Here is a 15,319-nt window from a genome sequence, read left to right on the forward strand (position 1 = left end):
AGTGGGCACTACATACACCCCCTCTTAACAATGGACTTCGTCCCGAAGTCCTCGAAACATAAAGGAAAACGACGACACATATCCTAGGAATCCTTCCTAAAACTCTTGCTAACCTTCTGGTAACATGCATCTCTGATTTTTTAAATTAAGCGCATTTTTTCTTAAGGAATTAAAATCAATTAACAAATTCGTTTTCATCTTCTGGATTAAGTAATTTTCTCAACTAATTTATTTATTATTATATTTATCATTTTTGCCTAATTAGTTCTATTAGGCCCTCATGAAACATTGTCATAAAATCTAATGCTTCTCATTTTCATTCCTTTAACCTCTTGAATATTCAAGAGTGTCTTTCAAGTATAGTTCCTTGGAACATGAGCTTGAGATGTAATGCCCAACAATTGTCCTTGTTATGATCATCCTTCATACTATGTTCATAATGCAAGTCTTTTTTTTTTTTTTTTTTTGAATAATTTAGCTTTAAGTAAAATGTCAATATGTGGATTTACTAGCACACAAATACAAATAATAAAGCACCAATGAAGAGAATAACATGCCTTAGTTTTCACTAGATCAAAACATATTAGACTGTCATATATCTAGGAAACATGATATCAAGGTCCACACAAACTAATTGCTTTGGATTTACAAACTAACTGAATTATCATCGCATTACACCTCTTACTTACTATACAAGTCCATGCTGACACTGCTCATTTCAAAAGAAGCACGTGTTACTCAAACATCTCAAGGAAAATAACTTAGAGCAATGTTTTTCAGACTATAAACGCTTAAGGCACATTGCTCTTGCCATTGGTAGCAATAACATATCCTTGATCAAAGAGACTGGTTGAGGATTTTGAAATTAATGAACCAAAATTCCCATTCCCGGTTCCAATTCATCATCTTAAAAGGAGATATCACTTACAAAAGCTTTGATATAAATTTTCATTCTGCAATACAAATTTTATTTCCTCAGGCACTCAAAAATAAGCAGAATGTTTGTATCATATTTTAATATCCACTCCCAATGACTACTTTGTTGTTTGAAATAATATGTTTATTTTATTTTTCATTTATCATCTAACAACCCACAAATTTGTACAAGGAACAAACCAAAAATAGATTGCTTCAGTTGATAACTCTAAAGCACCGGTGTAGAGAATTGAAGCAAGATAATATAGATTCAAACTGTATTAGTTAAAAGCATAGAAAGGATTTTTAACGATTAAGGGTGTTATTTAATACTAACATTGTTTTATCCCCAAAAACAAGATTCATTTCAAAGCTTTATCTAGAGAGGAAACGAATAGACTCATAAATACCACAACTCCCTAATGGAAGTAAGATGATAAATCAAAGGATCACCATAGCAGATTGAAATAGGGAATAGAATAGAAAGCTTGGGATTTATTTTCAGCGATAATAAGAGACATTAACAATCAAGGTTCATAAGCTATGTTATTAGAATCATTTAACATGTTAAGAAACTCTAGCATAACAAAGGAATACTTTAGCAGAAATGACATTTCAGCATATCTAGAATCTTTTAATCATATGATAGATGAAGGAGCTAACAGTAAAGGCCTTAAATTCAACCTCAATGACCAAAACATTCGAAAAAAAAAACCGATTCCAATATGAAACAAGATTGTTGGCGAACATATAAACAGGCTGCATTTTCGATAGATTGGAAATTAGCAAAATCATGAAGTCAGCATTTGGCATGCATCTACCCCATGCCAAATGGAATGTCTTAAATGAAAACCAAATAATTTTAGAAGTATTTCTACACAACTGGAAAATTTTACTGTATAACAATCTTTATTAGACTATATGGTCTATTTAGAAAAGCAGTAATTTTAACCACGCATCGTCTTTCATGCTAAAGTAAATGTCCTTAATGATTGGACGAAAGGGTGGTGGTGAGGTGGGAAGCCCCTACACTTGCAAATAGTACAATAATTGGGACGCTGGTAATGTGAGATCGGGTAAAAGTACTTTGTCAAACAGCAGAGTACGATACAACATGCAAATTCCTAATATGGTTATGCTAAACCTGCTACTTCTATGGTGGACGCTTTAACGCCTTCTCAAGACCTGGGAATCACTCAAAGCTCGTAGATTCTCACTCTATGATTTTACATAACACAAAACCATGCACTATATGTATATATACATCTAATATTACGCTGTGCTATAATGCCACTAGCCACCCCTTCCATCATGTTATGCACTTTCCGAATTAATTCAAAGCACTATGACTTATCATAGGTTACCAATCTACTTTTAGTGTGACTTTGGATTAACGTTGAGTATTGTTGTGTTCTTATGTGGAGTTAGTTTAAATCATCCATCCGACATGTTGTCAAATATCTCACAATTTCATATAACCAAACAATAGACCCATGTCTAAATGTAAATGTCTAGAACGCTATGACCTACGGTTCCTTGGAACATCTCAAATTCCACATGTCATGTGTAGGAGGGGCTAGTGATATGTTTTCACTTGACAGGTATTTGATCCTTTTCGTCACTTCTTAGGGTTTTTAATCGGACGGTCTTGTTGCGAGCATCACAGTTAAGGTAACCAAACCTTTCCCTTCGCCGCAGCAGAATCTCCTTTACGATCATTTGCGATTTTCGTTCTCTGTGGGAGAACTCTGCAATTATAAACCAAAACCTAATAGGTATTATCACTTAATAATGCATGTCGGTGTATATAATGCTTTCCTGCAAATGCATTTATCCAACTTTCCATTATCTTGATATATCTACCTTTAACTATGTTAATTTTTTTTTGTCATTATATTTTTGACATATGATCATCCTGTTAAGTTGTCATGAAACAACAAATCCTATTGAAAAGGGAAAATGCCATTTCCTTGGATAATTCAACAACTGAAGGGTCAAGCTTGTGGATTGAAAGTATTTGATAAAGGGCCAAATAGCCAAATGACATACAAGCATTATGAAATAATCTTCACAGAACAGATATATGATACAAGATCATTCAGAATTTAAGAGGACCTTTCAGGAAAAGATATGCACAGAATGTAAAACAATAGAGAGAAACCCATGTCTAAAATGATCATTGACTGTATCGAATGGCATTGGTAGAAGTATGGTGCTCCAGATAACCATAAACCAATACTATAGCTCTATTTATGCATTAAGAACTAGCAAAGAATCCAAAAAGTCATAAAGGCAAAGTTTTCTTGTTACATTACAAAACATTGAACAAAGAAGTCAATCAAATCAAACAAAGAGAAGCTCAAACTCCCTGTGAGATTACAGGAAGAGAGCAGAGAAAGAACGACTAAGTTTGGCATCTAACATTCAAGGTGATGTAATTGAAAATCTGCTGCCTATGGTGGACAATTTTGAAAGAGCCAAAACACAGATTAAGATATAAATCATAAATATTACAATGTATAATATTATCATGATTGTAATATGCTCCTATGTTGCTTCTTGTTGTTCTGGTCCATTTTCAATTGTTCTAATTGGAATTAGTCTCAGTTAATCCTTTACCATTGATAAACAATAAGACCTATTTAGACATTGCATGTACATAATCACTCTTTGCTAGATCATTCTTTGTTGTTGGATAAAATTAATCTTAAATAAGGCTGAACTCTTGGAATCAAACTTCATCTACCAGCAAGGGGTTTATTCCATTATAAATTTGATAAATTCTTTATAGAAGTTTCAAGAATAAATATAGTTCTATTACTACTATTATGATTTAAGTTTATATATTAGATTACTTTTTATTGTATCAATTTATAGGGAACCAAAATGAGCAAGCTAAACATCAAGAGAAAAATCACAATAAGTCAAGAAAGTTGAATACTTAATAGAAACTAAAATAATTAGAATTACACTGTAAATTTTTATTGGAAATTTTATTTCAATTAAAAATAATACCTTCAATATATCTCACTTAAATTCTCCATGGCAAAACAACCTGCTCGAAAACATTAAAATATCAAATAATTTACAGACCAAAATACTCGACCAACCGCACAAAATCCATAAAATTGTAAATGCAATTGAAATGGAAAATCGTTGCAAAGAAAATTGAAATACAAATATCGAAGAAAGATATTTTAAATATTCTAGATTTACCCAATTTTAATGAATGGAAAATGTCGAATGTATATGATTACATGTTCCATGTTTTAATGAATGGAAAAGGCTTCTGAATACTTTTCAACAACTTTATTTTTCTTTGCCAATAAAGCAGAGAAACAATATATGTAGGAATTAATTGTGACAACTGAGAGTTCTACGTCACCATATAAACTGGTAAACCCAGAATACAAAGAGAAATATGTTCAAGAATTCCTTAAAAAGAAAGCCAGTAAGATGGCTAATGTCAGGCAATTGGAAAATTGAATTGAAAATATAGAAACTGTTTAAGATATGCCTTGAACCCCTGTTATTTTCTTAAACTGTTTAAGATATGCCTTAAATTTTTTTATTAAATATTTTTATAATGCTTATTATTACTTTTATGAACCCCTGTATGAAAATAGTTTAGCAATGTAGGCACGAAAACAATTTAGAAATGAAGGAGTCGTCAATCCTATCATTCCAATTTACTTTACAGATTGGCTTCCATTAGACGCTAATAATGCTCCTAATTTGCCTGGAGTATTTATAAACAGTTCGTAGAAATCATGATAGGATTTAATGTTAATGTGGTCAACACTGTTGGAAAACCATTTGATCCCATGCTACACGAAGCAATTATGCGTGAGGAAGAAGGCTGTCACTGACTACCATTTTTATGTACAAATATCTCACTTTAAGTCATGACAAATACAATCACCTCCCTCGAAATTAACGACTACCAGATCTACCAACTTCTTACCCTCATTGGGCCCTAAAGCACTGAACGTTTTTCTCCATTTTTCCAAAACAAATTTGCATAGATCTTGAGCATTGAGTCAAATCAAACACTTAACAAACAAAGCTAGACAGCGCTTTGTTGTAAAGAACAAGCAATATGTTCCTTAGGTCAAGCGTAAGTAGGACGGTTATATAACTGCCCATAAAATAAGGTTGTATTAGGGCCAAATATAAGTGACATACTGTCAAATATAAGTGACAAACAATATGTTTCTTAAGCCTGCGAAGAACATAGATTACTACCATTTTCAAGTCCAAATATGCAAAGTCGAAAGACTGCCAGAGCCATCAACTCATTAAGCCTTCGATCCTCTTTTACATTTGTCCAAAACAAATCTAGGTGGAAATAAATCTCGACCATTGAATCAAATCAACCACTTAATAGACAAACCAAGGCGTGGCTTTCTTGTAATGAACAAACAATATGTTTCTTATGCCAACTAAGTGTAAACAGTACAGTTATACAACCGACCTATAGAGTAAGGTTGCAGGACCTGTAACAACATAACAGGTTACAAATTCTACCATAACTGGATGAAATATTACCACCTGTGACACATCTAGGTGACCCGGAAAACACAATTTTTTTTTTATCATCACACCTTATCGGAGGAACCAAGGAATGTATTATTCCTGTAATAATATATTATTACAATGCATCAGTGCCAAATAGATTTCATTATCTGGTTATGTACCTGTTCACCAAATATATTTAGGACTCTGTTTATGAAATCATTCAGCCACTAGTTACATCACACAAGTAGCTGATGCCTGTAAAGTTTTTCTTTTGAGTCTTGACACTTATTACTAATTATATCTGAGCAGCAGGTCTGTCATTACTCATTCTGGAAGTATACGAATAGAATGTCAGTCACATTTCAGAAAGATCTGCTCACATTTATAAGAAGAATTCCAGTTAATGCTTATTTTCAATAAAACTATCAAGGTGCCATGTTTACCTGATAGATGGTCTTTAAGTCTTCACACTATGATCCTTATGGAATTAGGAAACAACATACAGAGGATATTACTGTTGGATAAGCAGCTGATGAAGTACAGTTAATGAGATGGGATGACATATTGTGCTAATTGAGCACACTAAAATATTTGGGCCATGCAATGATCAATCTAGGTGTTTGGAAACAAGGAAGCAATTCAATCAGACATACTATGTGCAACAAACCAAGGCTTTGTTGTTGACATGCACACATCTGTTCTGATAATTCCTTACTATCTGGAAATGATGATGGATGTCAGTGTGCAAGGTGGAATTATGGAGCCAGAGCTATCATTTCTGTTGCAAGAAACTTCTTTCCAGGATTGGTAAAAAGGTGAGGTTGTGAAGAAGAAGCTGGCTCTTTTCAATTTTGTGAACCTTCTTGTTGTTTTGCACAGTGTTGCGGGCCTAGTTGTAGTTTTTAAACAATTAGGTTGCCTTATACTCTTGCTCTTTTAGAAAATGATAAGCCATTTTAAAATATTGTTAAAAACAGTGGCTGTGAAAACTTCAATTCGAGTCTATATAGAAATGTTATAATGAGAATTGCAAAATTCTGCAAGCACTCAGAGTCTTCTCTGTGGAAATCAGTGTTACAATACAGCTAACCAGATCTTTTGCTGCTATATAAAGACAGGAAGGGAAGGAAGTTGGATTATACGGATGGAGAGGAACCATTGGGTAACTATTGCTGCTGCTTTATTCAGTGTGTTCCTTGGATGGTCTTCTACGGGCTGGAGTATGTACAACAGATCTGGTTGCTTTCTGTTACAGTGGCAGAGGATCCGTACAACATTAATTTAGATCTGTAGGTGACGATACAACACGAAATTTGGCTTCCAGCAGTAAGGGCTCATACATGCATACACCAACTTTAGATAGGATAAGTTTATCAATATTCTTAATCTCCAGCCATGCATGTAGGTTATCATTATCCTTAATCTCCAGTCATGCGTGTGCCACAGCTTTAGATAGCATAAAGTTATCATGTCTTTAGTCTCTAGTCAAAGTAGATAGATTGCAGAGTTTAATTCAGTCGTACTTTTAAGAAATTTATCTACTTTGAAGTTTGACATTTAGCTTCGGCCCAGATACCAAGATAATCTAAAGTCTTTCCTTGGATTGCACTACCTCATCTTCAGGTTGATCCATATATCTAGGAAATAGATCTAATTTTGAACACATAAGTGCGTCTTCTTAATTTGTATACCAGACCAGAATTCATGAAATTTAAACAGAGATGTTTTAGATTTCCTCGGAGGATAGAATTTCAAAGAAAAAAATAGGGCAACAGCGAAAATTGACGAATTTGTGAGCAGAGATTATTTAAAATCCCCCGCCAGACGAAATTTCAAGGGATAAACGAAGAAGGAGGTCGGAGTTCGTTACATTAGTTAGAGATTTTCATCATATTATTTAACAAAACTAGCCATACATGCATGGGCCCATAGACCTCAAGGGTTCAACATAGCTCTGATACCAAGTGTGAGGACCACATCCAGACTATATACATTTAAAAAAAAAAAAAAAAAAACAGCAAATACAACCAGAAAAGAAACGCATTGAAATTCAAATTCATTTAGCACACACATTCCTGCCACACCTTTCAGGAAACATATCATAACATTTTCATACTTTTAACTAAGATCAATAGTAATGAAATACATATGTACCATTCACCAGAAGGCGAGACTCCACTTGCTCAGCTGTTGTTGGTATTCCCTTGTAGCTGGTCACCTCTGCGAGTGAATGATGACGCACTTGATTCGAATGCGAAGACCCACCGGTTAACCTCCCAGCCTACTCCTTGGGTACTCTTCTTCCCCGCGGACCCTCGAGCTGCAATGGGGTTGTACAATGGAGGAAAGCACTAGCTGGTAGAGGAGAGCACACCTTGCCTCAAGAGTCCCCTCTCTAAAATCCTCTACCTCACCAAACTCACTATAGCTTCGTAATCACTGCTCTGCAATCATCTCATCCATCCAACAATAGGGATCCCCCCAAAAAGTCCCTTCTCCCATGGCTTGCCCCTTCTTTTATAGGAGTCCTCATAGGTGACACTTGTCATGTCATGCATAATTAATTTTTTTTTATAATTCAATAGCTTGATTATTCACCCACCCATGTGTCATTCTCACATCAAATGTCTCCCAAAATTATTTACTTAAATTTTTATTTAAAACTAATATTTTCCTCACCTCAACAAGATTCCTATTTCTCCTCCTAGTTGTCCCTTTATTCCCCCTTTATATTCCTTAATTTGTGTTCATTACTTGAAGTCAATTAATGAGTCAAGATTTTATCCCCAATCTACTCCCTAATTTAACTCAGGTTATCTCCTAGATGGATATTCTTATGTTGGTTGTTGACACATGGAGCTTCTCTACAATTCTCTAAATTTAATTTATTATTCTCATTTTAATTCACCTTCCTCTTTTCTTAATTAGGTTTAAATTAGTTTAGGATTAATCATTATCCTTACAATTATGTTTGTCTTTCCCCTTTTTCCTAATTAAACCACATAATCTTCCTAGTATTTTCCAACATGGGAAGGGTAGAGTTTTTAAGGTACTCTATTTTATTTCTTCCTATGATCCTCCTTATTCCAAGTTTTATTTTTGATTTAATTACCTTGGTTTCTAATCATCATTTACCCTTGATGTAACTTTACCTAGTTTTCATTCCTTACTTATATTTATTTATTTTTATTGATTCCAAGGGTGCCAAGTTTGGTTGTGCCCTTCAAGAACTTCCGTAGAAGTTCCAAGGGTGCCACACCTAATAGTTTATTTGTGATGCCAAGGGTGCCAGTTTGGTTGTGCCCTTCAAGAAGTTCCCTAGAAGTTCCAAGGGTGCCACACCTAGTAGTTTATTTGTGATGCCAAGGGTGCCAAGTTGGTCATGCCCTTCAAGAAATTCCCCTGAAGTTCCAAGGGTGCCACACCACTTGCCCTTCAAGCATCCAGTGAATACGAGGGGAAAGTATAGTGCAACGTCATAGACCACTATCATCTCCTATGTTGCCTGCTATAGTGAGACTAATGGTGTCGGGGATCAAGGAATCCTCCTTGATGCGCGCCCCCCGGTAAAGTCCTCATGAGCGACCCAACTTTGGGACCTGCCCTCATGGCATTGTGATCTTCAAGGCGAAGGTGTTTCAACCCTTCCAGCCCAAGTCACGGCGGGAGTGCTAGTGGGTGAGATCAAGGACTCTGTCCCACCCCTCCCATGTAGTTCCATCCACCTGTACAACCCCATCACCCGTGTGTGGATCATTCGGTCAAGCAACTAATCTGTGTGTACAACCATTAACATATCATCAGAATATAGTTAAACATATATGGCAGATTTCAAGATCGACTTAGACTTTAAAAGATAAACTAATATGAATTTTCATCAAACCAGGTGTCATCGACATGTCATATCCAAGTGCCTCTGATGGTTTCCTGCCATACTCAATAATCATCAGTAACAAGGTTTCTCAATGCTAGTCAATTATCATAATAGCATCATTAACAATTCCTGGTCATTCACATCATTGTCCATTGTAAGTCTGAACTAAAGGAAGTAGGTAACATAGGGGACACATCCCTCATGGATATCATCAATAATCATTAATGGAAACATACATATTCATTAAGCTATCAACATCGTAACATCGTAGAAATATACCTATCCATCAAATTTATCCTCATTATGCTTTTGGTAGAGCACATACATATTCTTTACTACCCTCATCATAAATTCAAATAGAGACCAACTTAACTATTTAATATTGCAATCATCAGAATACTGATAGATAAGATACATAACCATTCATGCTATCATAATATCAATGGAAAGCATTCATAAACATCACAACCATGAATATCTCAATCGCTAATAATAGTGTCATGGGTCCAAATCCTCAATCTGAGGTCCTCGAAGAATAAAGTGTCTAAGATAATGTCGTATTAAGGTCAGGAAACTAGAGTGGGCACTACAGCAAAGAAATAAATTATGAAGTTAATGAGAAAATTCTTAACATGAAGAGTAAGAAGGAAATTCAACAAAAACTCTATAACAAGGCCATGAGAAGAATTATGCACAAATTGACAAGAAGAATCCAAACTAGAATAAGGGTAAATCTATAAGAGAAGAGATCAAGTGGGAACTTGATGAGATAAGAAAATCTTTTTAGGATGAACAATGACAATTACACAAGTGATGGATAAATCCCTAGGGTTTAACATGCCCTCATGTAGGTGGATTAAGCATGACAAAAGAATTACACGAGGATGATCAAGTGTATGTGTGCCATTGGATAAGCAGAATATGTATAGTGACCATGGAATTTTAATTTTATATTGTACAACCGGTAATATCTTTACAATGAATTTCACTAAAATTTCCTTGAGGAAGGAGTAATACATGATGAGAGATTATGGCTCGAGATGATGAGGCTCATTTAAAATTTAATGATGTACTTAAAATGAGTATACCTATGGTGTAAATGGTCAACTTAGTAGTTGGAAAAAGTGGGAATGATTATAAAAAAGTAATCAATATCTTGATGAAAACATGACACTAATAAGATTGGTGAGATAACCTAGATCCTAGGGAGACGTTGAATAATCTTATTTCATAGTTGGTATTCATTGTTTATATAAGGAAATGGAATTGATTCATGATAAGAATGATTATAGTGTTATTGTTTTATATTTTATGTGTATTGAGACGATTCTCATATTTATGTTGAGGTTTCATGATATGATGGTATGAGGATAATGATGCACATGTGATTCTTATAGTGATGTGTATCCTTATGATGATGATGATATGCATAGGTATTATGATGTTATGTCGAGGTATATTGACATATTCATTTACTACGTGATGACATGTATTTAATGTTGAATACTCATGATGGATATGATATGCATAACATGGCATAGAAATTATGATGCAATAATATGAGGTTTATTGACATGTGGTTCATTTATTATGTGAAGTCATGATATGTCTTTGATGCAAATATGTTGATGTTATAACTTATGATGGTATTTCATGAGGTGAAGCATATGATAGTTGCATACAAATTTATGACATGCGTGAGCATGCAGTTTGTTATTATTCATAATGTTGCGATTAAAAATGATGAATGTTCTCATGATGACATGCAAGACTTGGCATGTGGATTATTTTCTATGATACTATGATGGTATAGCTAATGCATTGGTTGCATATTGAGATGTGGTGACTGACAGGAGATCACAAATGGGCTGAGAGGGCTGGTTTATTTGATGATCTCATAGGAGCCCATACCAGCGAGGGAGAATATGTAACACCATATGGGCTAGGGACAAACTCAGTCAACACTACATATGCCAGTGGTTCCTTTGTCTTGTGTAGCTCTTGATGGATAGCTCTTGAAGGGCTATGGGACCATCTTGAGGAGGCCAAGTGCCTGATATTGAAGGCTAGGTGCCTAGTTTTGTATTGGGATACCGAAGTTTGGTGGAGGTGTAAGGACTTCGATGCTCTGGTTGTGCGCCTTAGTGAGTTGTGGAGGGAGTGGGCCAACCTTGCGAGATGCCCGGTGACATTGAGCACTATACCGGAAGCCTGCCTTGGGGCATATGAGGTTTGAGTCAGGCGCGAGCCTTGGGGCCAGCCTTGGACTAGGATACAAACCAAGGAGGCTTATGCCTGATTCCGAAAGTGGGAAAAAGGATAGAGATTCCTTGGGATTTCCCGGGTGTTGTGAAACTTTTGATGCCTGCTGGTTATACTAGTTCAACAGAGGGTGTTGGGATTGTCACATGAAGTAATAAATAACAAAATAAATGTAATGTTCCTTAATAATAAATAATAAATAATAAAAAAATAATAAATAATTCAACTTGACTTCGGGACGAAGTTCCTTAAAGTGGGGGAGTATGTAATGTCCCTTAATAATAAATAATAAACTATAAATCATATAATATAATATAATATTAAATAAATAATAAACAATAAATAAAAAAATAGTAATAGTAAATAAATAATAAATCATAATAAAATAAATTACATGCTCTGAATAAATATAAATAAGAAATAAAACAAGAAAGCAATAAAAATCATTAAAGCTATCAAAAAGTAAAAACAAAAGAATAAATCAAGAAAGCAGTAAATTGCATGTTGACACATGGAGTGTGTGCATGTGGTTCCCCTTCCAAAGTTTGCTCTATTTAATAGATGGGGAGGAGGATGAGAGGCATTCCATCATTCCATGATTCCATCTGTTATCTCAAAATCAGGCCCTGCAAGGCTGCAGACCAGGAAGACTTCAAGTAACTATTTCAAACCGACTTTAGGCTGAGGCTTAGCCTCCTCAACCTGAGAGGGCTCTCTCTTGATGGGTTAATGATTTTGATTAAAGATAAGATGGCTAACTCTTATAGAACAACTGTGAAAATATGAATGGTGGAAACACATTAAACAAAACTATCCATTGGGCTTATGGAGTCAACAACACCTCAATATAACAATGAACTCAACCTTACATGGAAGTCAGGGCATTCAACATTTAAACATTCAGAACATAAACTCATATGGGACCACAGAGTTTATAAATGTATACAGGAAGTCAGAGCACATTCAGTGAATTCTGAGTGATTATACATCCATACCACTGTAAGAATTAAGAAAAGGACAACATCACATATTCTGAACATAAAAAATCCTTCATGAATCCTGAGAAGTAAAGTTCAGCATGTATATTATTGAAAATGAGTCTTACATAGGCCAAATATCAACTTTTTTTCATAAAATTTCCAACCCCTTGTACATTGCTGTTTCAGCTATATATAGAGCTCTTATTCTAACTAATCGAGATTCCTCCTTAAACATTAAGGGAACTCGAAAACTACTTCTAATGACACCTATTAACCCTTTAACTAACTAATAAATACAACTGACTGTTAATTGACAGCTCTAGAATCCTAAAACAATTAGGATTCTAATTCTACATCATGTTGAATGTAGCATTTATTACAATCAGGATTTATTCCCTGACAAGTGGTCTCTTTTAGTTTGGCTGTGATGGATCTTCAAGGCTCCATGTTGGTCTTCAATGTCACACGTTTTCCATTGTCCTGAAACATAGGAAATTATCCCTGTTTTACTGGTCTTTGGTTTACCTCAAAATGTTCGAATCCAAAGAAGCATGTCCTTTATCCTTTAATTACCCAAAATAGAGCAGACTGCCATGTCCTTGATGTGCTGTCCACCGTTTTCATGTACCTGTGTGATGACAAAACCTTTCAAAAAGATTTGCCGCTTTGTCAATCATAATTGATCAACTGAATTGTAACATGCAGCTACAGCAGTTTCGTAGCGCGCTACGAAACTGCTGTGTAATTTCAAAAACACAGTCTTCCTTTCATAGCTTAATGATCGCCACTGTTCATGGCTTAAGCACCTTACTCCCTTGATCATTTTGAAAAGATTTGCTTGCAACTTTTCAAGAAACAGATATTTCTCCTGAGGAAAAGATGCAATGACACCGATAACACCATTCACTGTTCCAAATATAACTGTATGAATCTGGTTAATACCTCTTCTCCTCCTGCATCAGAACTTCCACTACCAACCCAGTTAAACTCAAAATCCCTTTCACTATTGCCCTTCACTTCAGTGTTCATCCCCAAACAGGGATCAACTTCAGGGTCAGCACTTGAAGGTGTATTTGAACCACTTGATGACCTTTCTTTTATAACCTTTCTACTATTTATAGTTTCTCCATTGGGCAAGTTGATACAAAGTGCATTATCATCTTGTTCTTCCACTTGACAATTTGGTTTCTCTATCTGCATTTCTACATCACAGGACTCTTCATTACAGCTAGTTATGTTGGGATCTGAACTTGATGGTAAAACTTCTGGCAAACCATCAGCATGTCCAGACTTGGGACACGACAAACCTGGTATGCCATCATCCAATTGTTCCACACTTAGTTTTCCTTTAGTATTGGCACAAGGACTGGCAGGCATTGCATCTAATATCTCACCATCTTCTTTGGTTGTAATTATCTTCTCATGCTTTCTTGCTTCCCTTATAGGTTATGTCTTGCATAAAAGTGAAGAACTTCCAGAAGCTGCTGTAACTACTGCCATTGCACTTGTGCCTTCACCAAATGAATGCCCATTCTTCCCTTCTCTTGGTGGCTGTGGATCTCCTGTTGCTACTGGAGAACCCCCTGAGACCAACCCAAGCTAGAATGCAGCTGCCGCTAGTGTTGCTGCAGCATATGCTGGATTGAAAGAACCTGGCATGCCAGGAAATGGTGGAAAAACATTTAGCTGTGAAGTTTGAACATCTGTCTTCATCTTCCCAGTTGTGTCAGACAATGATCCGTTACCATTCAGTGTATTGATTGCCACACATTCTTCTGCCCCTCCTTCAACATTTTGCACTGGAATATGTCTCGAATAAATGGATATAGGAACAGAGGCTTGATGCTCTCTAGAAAGGGAATTCATGTTGTTATCCAGTTCAGATAGTTTCTCATCCGACTCTTGCTGTGCTGTATGGATTTCCCTGCAGGGCAGATTTGCATTTGATTCACCACTACCTTCGAGCATACTGGTCCCTGAGTCTGATGGTGGAATATTGAATGTCACCCCCGAGGCGTTCTCAGATTTAACTACTTTCATTTTAGCCTTCACACCAACATTATGCAACGATCCTTTCATCTTTTCCAACTTTGAATTCTCAGGAATTTGACCATCTAATGAGTGTCTCTCCTTCTTATGAGACGTAAACTCTTGGAAAGCTCCTTTAACATTAACATCTAAGCCTGACTCATTAGTTGGAACTAAAACCGTCTGGCCAAATAGCTTGAGACTTGATGGTGAAATGCTTGTACTGGATGATTCCATATTTGTTTCCTGCAAGTTGATGTTATCATGTGTTTGAAGTGGTCCCAGTCTTGCATTGTATGGAGCAAATGCTGCGTTCTTCCGAGTTTCACCACCTAGATTGGAACCTGTACACAATCTGTCAGGTGCAGATGAAACTGTTGATAGTGATCTGTTCTCCTCTTCATTTGTTGATGGACCAATTTGACTAGCAGTGCCTGCCTTCCGAGGATATGGATGGCTTGGCTTTCGTTTAGGTCATGTATAAAAATCGCGGATCTCAAGTGTGTCTTTCAGCTGGGTGAAAAATCTTAGAAAACAGAATATCCAGTACAATGAGAATATCCCTGAAAACTGAGCTCAAGATTGTTTACAAGGAATAGTTTCAGACTGCTCCAAATTCGAAGAATAGAAGCAACACCCACAAGAACATTTCCCTGATTGCTCTGATACTATTTTGAAAACCCTGATTGAACGACCAAAACCGCTAAGTAAAATACAACTGCAAACATGTGCCAGTACCAAG

General features: G+C 35.8%; 1 pseudogene; it reads right to left on the minus strand.

Annotated features, from left to right (window-relative positions):
- Positions 1 to 13,452: 13,452 nt before the first annotated feature.
- On the minus strand, positions 13,453 to 15,048 carry LOC149253044 (uncharacterized; annotated as a pseudogene).
- Between the last annotated feature and the right edge of the window lie 271 nt (positions 15,049 to 15,319).

This window comes from Pinus tabuliformis, chromosome 7 (genome assembly GCF_031772625.1).
Source record: "Pinus tabuliformis cultivar Carrire ecotype Pingquan chromosome 7, CPIR1, whole genome shotgun sequence".
Classification (NCBI taxonomy): domain Eukaryota; kingdom Viridiplantae; phylum Streptophyta; class Pinopsida; order Pinales; family Pinaceae; genus Pinus; species Pinus tabuliformis.